Here is a 12,187-nt window from a genome sequence, read left to right on the forward strand (position 1 = left end):
TTTTTTGAGACGGAGTCTCGCTGTGTCGCCCAGGCTGGAGTGCAGTGGCCGGATCTCAGCTCATTGCAAGCTCTGCCTCCCGGGTTTTTACGCCATTCTCCTGCCTCAGCCTCCCGAGTAGCTGGGACTACAGGCACCCACCACCTCGCCCGGCTAGTTTTTTTTTTGTATTTTTTAGTAGAGACGGGGTTTCACCGTGTTAGCCAGGATGGTCTCGAACTCCTGACCTCGTGATCCGCCCGTCTCGGCCTCCCAAAGTGCTGGGATTACAGGCTTGAGCCACCGCGCCCGGCCATTAAATATATTTCTTACATAGTAAGACCATCACAGCTTGCCAGGAGTGAAAATAAACAAATAAACAAGTAACACTTGAAAGCTGAAATTACTCCTTGATCCATGGACTGCAGAATGGATGTTAACAGTAAACAACACAACATTAATCTTCTTGTACACATCCATCAAAGCACATGGGTGACTGGGTACATTGTCAATGAGCAGTAACATTTTCAAAGGAATCTTTCTGTCTGAGCAGTCTGTCTCAAAAGTGGGGTTAAAATATTCAGGAAACTATGCTGGAAACAGATGTGCTGTCATCTATGTTTTGTTGTTTCACTTAAAAAACACAGAGTAGATTATAATTCTTAAGGGTCTTAGGATTTTTAGAATGGTAAATGAGCACTGGCTTCAACTTAAAGTCACCAGATACATTAGCCCTTAACAAGAGAGCCAGCCTATCAGTTGAAGTTTTGAAGCCAAGCATTAACTTCTCTTTCCGAGCTAACAGAAGTCCTAGATGGCATCTTCTTCCAATAGAAAGCTGTTTAAAAAATGTAAGAAGAAGAAAGGAAAAAGAAAAGGCTGTTCCATTTACACTGAAAATCTGTTGTGTAGTGCAGCCACCTTCATCAATTATCTTAGCTAAATCTTCCGAATAACTTACTACAGCTTCCGCATCAGAACTTGCTGCTTCATCTTGTACTTCCATGTTATGGAAACAGCTGCTTTCTCTCTTTCTTTTTTTTTTTTTTTTGGAGACACAGTCTTGCTCTGTTGCCCAGGCTGGAGTGCAGTGGTGTGATCTCGACTCACTGCAACCTCCGCCTCCCAGGTTTAAGCAATTCTCCTGCCTCAGCCTCCCAAGTAGCTGGGACTACAGTCGTGTGCCACCATGCCTGGCTAATTTTTGTATTTTTAGTAGAGATGGGCTTTGCCATGTTGGCCAGGCTGGTCTTGAACTTCTTGCCTCAAGTGATCCACCCGCCTTGGCCTCCCAAAGTGCTGGGACTACAGGCGTGAGTCACCTCAACCAGCCCGGAAACAGCTTCTTTCTTTTTTAAAATTACTTTATTTATTTTTAGGTTTTTTTTTTTTTTTTTTTTTTTGAGACAGAGTTTCACTCTTTTTGCCCAGGCTGGAGTGCAATGGCGTGATCTCGGCTCACCGCAACCTCCGCCTCCCGGGTTCAAGCGATTCTCCTGCCTCAGCCTCCCGAGTAGCTGGGATTACAGGCATGTGCCACCACCCCGGCTAATTTTGTATTTTTAGTAGAGACAGGGTTTCTCCATGTTGGTCAGGCTGGTCTTGAACTCCCAACCTCAGGTGATCCACCTGCCTCGGCCTCCCAAAGTGCTGGGATTACAAGCGTGAGCCACCGCGCCCGGCTAGTTTTTATTTTTTTGAGACGAAGTCTCACCCTGTCACCCAGGATGGAGTGTGGTGGCGCAATCTCAGCTCAGCGCAACCTCCACCTCCCGAGTTCAAGCGATTCTCCTGCCTCAGCATCCTGAGTGGCTGGGATTACAGATACATGCCACCATGACCAGCTAATTTTTTGTATCTTTAGTAGAGATGGGGTTTCACCATACTGGCCAGGCTGGTCTCAAACTCCTGACCTCAAGTGATCCACCTGCCTCGACTTCCAAAGTGCTGGGGTTACAGGTGTAAGCTCCTGCAGCTGGTGAAACAGCTTCTTTCTAAGGGAAGAATCTCATGAACAACCTCTGCTAACTTCAAACTTTTCTCCTGCAGCTTTCTCTCCTCCCTCAGCCTTCACAGAATTGAAGGGTTAGGCCCTTACTCTGAATTAGGCTTTGGCTTAAGGGAATGTTGTGTGGTTGGTTTGATCTTATTCAGACCATTCAAACTGTCTTCAGATCAGCAATAAAGCTGTTTCACTTTATCATTTGTATGTTCACTGGAGTAGCACTTTTAGCTTCCTTCAGTAACTTTTCTTTTGCATTTACAACTTGGCTAACTGTTTGGTACAAGAGGCCTAGCTTTTAGCCTGTCTTGGCTTTCAACATGCTTTTCTCACTAACCTTAAATCATTTCTAGCTTTTGATTTAAAGTGAGAGATGTGACTCTTCTTTTTACTTGAACACTTAGAGGTCACTGTAGGGTTACTAACTAGCCTAATTTCAATATTGTTTTGTCTCAGGGAATACAACATTTACCAATTAAGTTTGCTATCCTATGTGGGTGTGGCTCATGGTGCTCCAAAACAATTACAATAGTACCAGTAAGGATTACTGGTTGCAGATGGCCATAATAATAATAATGACAAAATTTGAGATATTATGAGAATTACCAAAATAGGACAGAGACATGAAGTGAATACAAGCTGCTGGAAAAATGGCACTGGTAGACATGCTCAACTCAAACCTTCAATTTGTAAGAAACAGAGTCTCTGTGAAGCACAGTAAAGCACAGTGCCATCAGATGAGGCACGTCTACATATGGGAACTCTCCATGTCATTTTAGCAGCTTTTCTGACATAATAATCTCTTCAGATATTCAATACAACATTATTCTAAAGTTTTTTATTAAAAAAAAGAATGAAGCAGCAAGTTATTAAGTAAAATAAATATTTTACATAAAATGAGGTAATTTATTAAATCTTGATTCTTTTTTTTTTTTTTTTTTTTTTGAGACGGAGTCTCGCTCTGTCACCCAGGCTGGAGTGCAGTGGCCGGATCTCAGCTCACTGCAAGCTCCGCCTCCCGGGTTCACGCCATTCTCCTGCCTCAGCCTCCCGAGTAGCTGGGACTACAGGCGCCTGCCACCTCGCCCGGCTAAGTTTTTTTGTATTTTTTAGTAGAGACGGGGTTTCACTGTGTTAGCCAGGATGGTCTCGATCTCCTGACCTCGTGATCCGCCCGTCTCGGCCTCCCAAAGTGCTGGGATTACAGGCTTGAGCGCCCGGCCTAAATCTTGATTCTTAACTAGGTATCTTGTAACTATTTTTTATGAAAATGAAAGTGATCATAAGCACTTCTGCCAAGAGTGGGAGTCTCCAGGACTCCATTTGCACAACTGAATTGCAAGTTGAATTATCTGCTTTTCCTCATGAACACCATTTTTACCTGAAAAAATAACTGGCAGATAAACTATAGTTATTCATACTTAAGTATTTGACAGACATTTTCTCTTTTCTCGAAACTGAACAATGTCTGTCTGTCCAAGACCTGACAGTATCTGTTGGCAGTGATAAATTCTGAGCTTTAGAATTTTGGAAAACTGCCGGGCACGGTGGCTCAAGCCTGTAATCCCAGCACTTTGGGAGGCCGAGACGGGTGGATCACGAGGTCAGAAGATCGAGACCATCCTGGCGAACACGGTGAAACCCCGTCTCTACTAAAAAATACAAAAAACTAGCCGGGCGAGATGGCGGGCGCCTGTAGTCCCAGTTACTTGGGAGGCTGAGGCAGGAGAATGGCGTAAACCCGGGAGGCGGAGCTTGCAGTGAGCTGAGATCCGGCCACTGCACTCCAGCCCGGGCGACAGAGCGAGACTCTGTCTCAAAAAAAAAAAAAAAAAAAAAGAATTTTGGAAAACTTGTTGCCTACCACCATGAACTAAACAGCTTCCCTGTAAAGACGTTTCTGATTGGCACTGATATTAATGAATGTGACTTGTTGAGAAGGTCTAATGAAAGTAGTCAACGTTAGAAGAGCTGTATAACCCAGTAACCAGTAGTTTTGAATGCATGCTGTTACATCACTGTTCACATTTTGGTGTAGTATCACTAAAGGATAATCAAAATTATCAAAACAGCTATTAAAATACTCCTTCCTTTTCCAACTACATATCTGAGTGAGAGTAAATTTTCTTCATATAATTCAGCCAAAACAACTGATTAAAATAGACTGAATGGAAAAGAAGATCTGACACTCCAGCTACCTTCGATTAAGCCAGACATTAAAGAAATTTACAAAATCACAATGCTATTCTAGATTTTAAAAATATACTAGTTTATTTTAATTTCTTATACTATAAATAACAACAGTTATAATCCAGTCAATAATATTGAAGAGTGTAAAGAGATCCTGAGAACAAAAAGTTTGAGAACTACTGAGTCAGAGTAACATGCACATGAGCTTCTTTTCCAATAAGAAAAGAAAGCCAGATTCTTATTAACAGAGAATAATTCACACCACTGGTTCCAAAATAGCAAAGCTCTGCAGAGGTTAATATGCTGTGAAGCAGATTAAGTGCTGAATTTTTAGTCAGTCTATTCAATGATGTTGTTTTCCCCTAAGACTCTTAAAGGATGGAAAAATAAGACAAAACAACAGAACCACCCAAAACTCATGCCTCGGATTTGCCAAATCAGTAAACCAATCTTTCCTGAGACTCCAATGTAGTCATAACCTGTATGCAATTGTCCTAACCATGATCACCTCCACCTTGCACTAAGTACCAGTGCTCGCCTTCTATCAGATTCTATTTTCCAGGATCACAGCCCTAAGCAAATTTGGAGACATAGCAGGTTTTGAATTCAGAGCAAAACGATAACAGCCTCCGGCCCAACAGGGAAATGTTTCACTGTCTTCTTGACCAAACCCAATTTCTTTGAGTACCAGTGTTTTATAAGTAACATCTATAGTTTTCAGTGTTTTATTTGTTGTGCTATCAAACTTAACATTTGCATTGCTAATGGCAACTCTCCAAAGAAAGCTGAAAATGATCCGCTGAGAGACAACAGCTTTCTGCTTGGTTGAATCATGTATACTTTCTACCTGTTAAAACACTTAACTCCCAATAGAGATTGGAATACTTGGTTTTGTGACTTACCCACACATACGTCTTAACAAATCAAAAGATCGCTTCTGGAGGGAGGTAATGTCAGAAAGTGAACACAAGAGTCCTTATAATACAGCTTTATTTCAGACTTGTGGACTCAGCTGGAAGGTAGGGAAGAGCTAGGGGCATCTCAGAAGACAGTATTGCATCTAATTAAGTGTCATGCCCTGACTGGGTATTGAGTCAAACTGCTTGTAGTGAATAAAGTTCCTTGGACCAAAGCAGTGGGACAGACTCTAAAACCTGGCATGAGATGAATAAAAGAAGCCTTAGGGAAAACAGCTGAAAGATTCTTGTGGCAGATAAAGAAAGCATAAACAAATTTTGTTTTAAGATCAATTTTCACATGTGGAATTATAACCACCTATTAGCTGTATCAGTAGCATGGACAAATTAGGTTGTGTATATCTGGAGTCCACGTAACTCTTATCAGTTACCAAGGTGTCACCAAGGCCTCAAGGCTACTGGATTAACCTGTCCATTAAGACATAAATAAAATTGGTTCAATCTACCATTTCATATGTAGGGAAAACAAGCATCCCATCTATTCTATTTGGGTGGTCTTAGGGTCTTTCTTTTGCTAGTTACTTCCAGCTTCATTTTTGTTGGTTGTGACAAATTCCTAATGTTAGCTCTGTGACTCATGGCTCTGTGACACATCGCTCTCTATGTTGGGCACCCATGATGGACACCAACTCAATTCTGCCACCAATGCAAAGCTGCAGGCCATATGGAATGTCTATGGAAGGTTACTACGTTGAGGGGTGTGGGGGCGGAGGTCTCAGGCCAGCAGAGTAAATAACCCAGACTTAGATATAACAAAGTAATAGCCGTCTCTTTTGTTAAGAGTCCTTGGGAACTTTTCATTGACTATCCATTCCCTGGAAGGTCCTAGAATGACCAAGAACATGCTGAAATTTTATGTCAAATTTACACAAACACAAACACACACACACACACGCACAATATTTTTCTGGGAGGCAAGTCCATAATTTTCAACAGATATTCAAAGACCTCTCTCAAGATCCAAGAAAAGAGTTCCAATTTACCTTGTATTAGATAAACACCACAGTATACTCTAATAGTAGAAAGAATTTTACCTAGGAAGAACTCAGGTCAGAAATGACTTCTGAAATTCTAAATGCCTTCTTATAGCAACCTTCTGAAAGCCCTTATTTGTAGAACTCTCCCTGACTGCCCCAGGATCAGGGAGGTGCTTTAATCTCTAGTTTTCACAAACACCATGTGCGTACCTCTACCACTACACTGTAATACCACCTGTGCTTCCTGTCTCCTCACTAGCTAATCCAACTAGTAATGGGAAAATACAAATTCAAACTCTAGGACATGCCATTTCATACCCATGAGACCCTCAGAACAGCCTGCCAACAGCAAGGATCGGGGCAATAGGAACTCTCACCTGAGGTTAAGACTAGTTCAACCACTTTGAAAAACAAATCAACATAATCTTTTTAGGTTAACATTTAAACGTATTCTACAGCCAGCAACTTCGTTCTTACAGTAGTTTTGCACATTGCTGGTTGTTACTCAATGGGTCCCAAATCAATTTAGAGGATCATAGCCATATTTTAATGAAATAGTGTTATATTTTTACCTCATTACACTAAGTACTGCATTTCATTTTATTATACATTAAGTATAATAAAATGTTTGTTTCAGTCATGTGTAGGTTAGTGTGTGTGGGTATACTGGAGTCATGATGAAACTATACTTCTTACTATGGGCTCATGTAAAAACACTTTGCAAACATGGCAACCTGGAGAAACCCCTACACATATGCACAAAAAAGCATGTATGGGAATGTCCACAGCAGTATTTTTCCAATAGCAAAAAACTAGAAATAATGCAGGAAAACACAAAAATTGTGGCATATTCATACAACAAACTACAATAAAGCAGTGGATGCTACTGTGCTACTGCATCAACATAAATCTCAAAATAACGTAAAGTGGAAAGTAAGTCACAGAAAAATACATGCTGCGAGATGGCATTTATTTCAAGTTCAAAAACAAGCAAATTCAAATAACAACTATCTAGGGGTACTCGCATAAGTGGTAAAAAAAAGAAAAAAAAAACTATAAAGGAAAATAAGAGGCCGGGCACAGTGGCTCATGCCTGTAATCCCAGCACTTTGGAAGGCCGAGGTGGGTGGATCACTTGAGGAGTTCAAGACCACCCTGACTAACATGGTGAAACCCCATCTCTACTAAAAATAGAAAATTTAGCTGGGCGTGGTGGCACACACCTGTAATCCCAGCTACTTGGGAGGCTGAGGTAGGAGAATCTCTTGAACCCAGGAGGCAGAGGTTGCAGTGAGCCAAGATTGCGCCCCTGAATTCCAGCCTGGGTGACAGAGCAACACTCTGTCTTAAAAAAGAAGAAGAAGAAGAAGAGAATGATAAAAAATTTAATATGGTGGTTACTTTCCTCTTTCGGGATGAAAGGAGATGTAAAGAAGGCTGGGTAATAAGTGCATGGGTGTCTGATTTATATTTTTTGCATGTAGAAAATATCTTGTAATTAAAAAAATAATAAAGTTGTCACTAAAATTAGTTTAACAGCAACAACAGAAGTTTTACTGATCACCACTCTTCGTGAGTTTCCTTGAACCCAGATTTTGTGTGTTTTTCTTTTTGAGACAGGGTCTCACTCTGTCACCCAGGCTAAAGTTTGGAGTGCAGTGGCACCTTCTTAGCTCACTGCAGCCTTGAACTCCTGGGCTAAAATGATCCTCCTGCCTCAGCCTTCCCAATAGCTAGGACTACAGACGTGTGCTCGTTTTTAAAATTTTGGTAGAGAAGGGGGTCTCACTATGTTGGGCAGGCTGTCTTGAACTTCTGGCCTCAAGCAATCCTCCCATCCTGGCCTCCCAAAAAGTGCTGGGATTACAGGCATGAGCCACTGTGCCCAGCCCAGATTTTGGTTTCTAATATTACCTACCACTAAAGGAACCAGGAACCTAGATGGGAGATGACTCCATGTCTTGGGCAAAAAAACCAATAAAGACCATTCTGGTATTTTCTAGTACTGCCAGAAAGTAAGAATACTTTTCAAAAAATAAAAAAAAGAATACTTTTCAGACTGCCAGAGTCAGTGTCAAAAGGACAAAGGAATCAGCTCAAAGATAATGCCATTAGCCAAACTATGACAATCTGAGCTTCAAAAAGAAAATAACTATGGTTAACTGAAAGAAACCGAAACAAAACTAATTTTGTAAAAATAATTTAGCACCAGAGGGTCTAAAATGGGTTTTTGCACATGGAAAGGAATACTAGCCCTCTTCTTACATCTCAGTAACTCCCAATGGGAGCACAAATTAAAGACAAAAACAGAGCATACATAACAATAACCTTTCTGTGGCTGAATAAAATCCCTTCTAGTAGAAATGGTTGAAAATCAAGATAACTGGAAATCTGCCACTAGTTTACCCCAAACCACACAGAATAAGTCTTATTAATAATTGTATTTATATTTTTATCTGTTAAGATGTTTAAAGTGCTTAAAAGAACAAGCCACGTTAAATTAATTTGTATGTAATATTTAAGCAACGTTAATTTTCAAGACAAATTCAACAACTGACCATTAAACAAACCATAAAAATATTACAGGTAAGATGTTAAAAAGATTCACATAAGAATTCTTTTTTAAAAAGAAATAGTAAGAAACAGCAGTTAATCTTCCACACCATCTCTAGAAACATCACCCAATGTTAAGACACATTTTTGGCTATCCTTTCAAACATTCCACCCATTCACCAATTTTCTTTTCTTTTCTTTTTTTCTGAAGCAGGGTATTACTCTGTGGCCCAGGCTGGAGTGTAGTGGTGTGATCTTGGCTTACTACAACCTCCACCTCCTGGGTTCAAGTGATTCTCCTGCCTCAGCCTCTGCAGTAGCTGCGAATACAGGTGCGCACCACCACGCTCGGCTAATTTTTGTATTTTTTGGTAGAGATGGGATTTTGCCAGGTTGGCCAGGCTGCTCTTGATCTTCTGGCCTCAAGTGATCCACCCGCCTCGGCCTCCCAAAGTGCTGTGATTACAGGCATGAGTCACTGCACCCAGGCAAGCCAGACACTGTTTAAGCTTAAAGCCGGGTGCAGTGGCTCATGCCTGTAATCCCAGCACTCTGGGAGGCTGAGGCAGGTGGATCACTTGAAGTCAGGAGTTCAAGACCATCCTAGCCAACACAGTGAAACCCCACGTATACTAAAAATACAATAATTAGCCGAGCATGGTGCCGCACGCCTATAATCTCAGCTACTCGGTAGGTTGAGGCACAAGAATCACTTGAACCTGGGAGATGGAGGTTGCTGTGAGCTGAGATTGTGCCGCTGCACTCCAGCCTGGGCAACAGAGTAAGACTCTGTCTCAAAAAGAAAAACAAAACAAAAAAACACAAAAATCAACTTACAAAGGGATAACCATGTAAAAAGCTCAAAGAATAAAAAAAAGTTGTTTTACAACACACAATAGAACTGTCAAAAGGCACTTGTACCCTCCATAAATAAACTGTAGAAAACAACTCTGAACACATGAACATGTTCTCTCCTTGTCTGGTTTCTTTTTGAATTTCTCAATGTCTGCTTCCTCTTTGGGTCGCAGGTTTCCTTGTATTTGTTTTCAGAAGTATTTTTTATTATTTTTCGCTCTCTTCCTTCTCCTATTCTGCAGTATGCAGCTATGGCATGAGCTGAAAGCATGGCCTCAGGAAAACAAAGCAAAAGAGCCTATCTTGACCAATAATTCCCATACCTACAGGAAGTCATTTGTACAAAATGAAGGAACTCAGAAAAACCCAAGAATTCAATGAAGTTATTCACTGGGAGATGCTTTTCCCGCAATCAAATGCTTGCTAGTTCCTAGATTGCAAGATCTACACAAATTGGGTAATATGTCAGATGGGACAGTCCTGGGTCAGTACTGTCATCTCCTTTTCCATGTCTGCCCTACAGTCTTCAAGGCCAGGCAAAAAATATCCTTCATACTAAAAATCAAGTCTCCATACAGATCAGTGGTCTTGCCTATGGCCTATGGTGTTGCATCCTACTTTGGGCAGAGAGGCGGGGCCCAGCTGCAGCTGTAGGAGGGCTGATATCAACACTGTGCTCAAAGGCCAGTGGAGTGAAGTTTAAAGTTCAGCATACTCCTCCTTTAAGGAGTCAAATTCCTGTCTTCCAGGCAAGGCATCCCTATGTTCTGGGTTTTCCTGGACAGTCTCAACTTTTAATTTTACTTCTAAATGTATAATTACATTTGACTTTAAAAAATATTGTCAGAAAAGGTGTGTTGATTTTTGGTTTGGAAAATATGCTCACCATAGCTCAAGAAACCATGTAACATAATAATGCAGCCAATCTTGACCTACAACACAAGCTGTAAGTTAAGGTACCCTCTAGAACACTACTCTTTGCTCTTCATTCCTTCAGTTGTTTTTTTTTTTTTTTTTTTGACAATTGTTACTTAGTTTTTATTTCATAATCATGAACTTAACTCTGCAATCTAGCTAGGCATGGGAGAGAACAAGGAAAACATGGAACCCAAAGGGAACTGCAGCGAGAGCACAAAGATTCTAGGATAGGATACTGCGAGCAAATGGGGTGGAGGGGTGCTCTCCTGAGCTACAGAAGGAATGGTCTGGCGGTTAAGATAAAACACAAGTCAAACTTATTCGAGTTGTCCACAGTCAGCAATGGTGATCTTCTTGCTGGTCTTGCCATTCCTGGACCCAAAGCGCTCCATGGCCTCCACAATATTCATGCCTTCTTTCACTTTGCCAAAGACCACATGCTTGCCATCCAACCACTCAGTCTTGGCAGTGCAGATGAAAAACTGGGAACCATTTGTGTTGGGTCCAGCATTTGCCATGGACAAGATGCCAGGACCTGTATGCTTTAGGATGAAGTTCTCATCTTCAAATTTCTCCCCGTAGATGGACTTGCCACCAGTGCCATTATGGCGTGTGAAGTCACCACCCTGACACATAAACCCTGGAATAATTCTGTGAAAGCAGGAACCCTTATAACAAAATCCTTTCTCTCCAGTGCTCAGAGCACGAAAATTTTCTGCTGTCTTTGGAACCTTGTCTGCAAACAGCTCAAAGGAGACGCGGCCCAAGGGCTCGCCGTCGACAGCAATGTCGAAGAACATGGTAGGGTTGACCATGGCTAGTAATACAAGACTTTCCTCGGCGGCAGTGTCTGCAAAGCCCCTTCGGTTGTTATAAAAGCAAGCTTAAGTTAAATTTCTATTTCCTAAGAGGGAAAAGAATTTGCTTTACAATGAAACTGTAGTTCGCAGTGGCCCCTCTTACTACTGACTGCAAAGTTTCTGCCCCAGTGTTGTTTTACACAGAACAGACGCTAATTCTTTTTATAAACAATATTACATGGAACCAGAAGCGAGAGCAGGAGGTCTACGAACAGACCTCAATGGCTGCAGCACAAGTTCCAGCTGAGGTTTTGTTATTATGGCAATGGCAGATCTTACGGCAATGGAGGGCCTTGCAGCTTAAAAGCAAACTGTTGGCTCTGAAATCCAGATACTTGTCTTCTGACGACCCAGTGGTATGTGAACTGAGAATACTGAAAGAATCACCACCAGGAAACAGATGTAAGCATTTGGCCAACTTCATTCAGACACAAGTAAGTGTTAAGTTAGTATAATGTTCTTTATCCTGGCACTGGAGTCAGGTTTGACAAATCCAGTAGGGTCTTAAGAAAAAAAATACTATTTTGTTTTTCTACAGAAAAATGTAACAACCAAAGAATGACAAAGAATTCTTTGAAATAGTAAAAAGACTTAATGTATGAAAGTCTGAGCACCCAAAAAAAAAAAAAAAACAAGCATTTTGCCATCCCCTCTCGTGACACTCCTAAATGGATTATTAATATTTACGGAGGCCGGGCGCGGTGGCTCAAGCCTGTAATCCCAGCACTTTGGGAGGCCGAGGCGGGTGGATCACGAGGTCAGGAGATCGAGACCATCCTGGCTAACATGGTGAAACCCCGTCTCTACTAAAAATACAAAAAAAAACTAGCCGGGCGTGGTGGCGGGCGCCTGTAGTCCCAGCTACTCGGAGGCTGA

At 41.5% G+C, this 12,187-nt stretch overlaps 1 protein-coding gene and 1 pseudogene across 2 annotated transcripts in view; both read right to left on the minus strand.

The window, feature by feature from the left end:
- The window catches only part of CFDP1 (craniofacial development protein 1), a 151,475-nt gene that overhangs the window by 61,615 nt on the left and 77,673 nt on the right, over positions 1–12,187 (minus strand). The window lies entirely within an intron of this gene.
- On the minus strand, positions 10,557–11,307 carry LOC112613963 (annotated as a pseudogene). Its single transcript, XR_003117020.1, has one exon. The product of XR_003117020.1 is annotated as a peptidyl-prolyl cis-trans isomerase A pseudogene (transcript).

The sequence above is a fragment of the Theropithecus gelada genome, chromosome 20, assembly GCF_003255815.1.
Source record: "Theropithecus gelada isolate Dixy chromosome 20, Tgel_1.0, whole genome shotgun sequence".
Taxonomy (NCBI): Eukaryota; Metazoa; Chordata; class Mammalia; order Primates; family Cercopithecidae; genus Theropithecus; species Theropithecus gelada.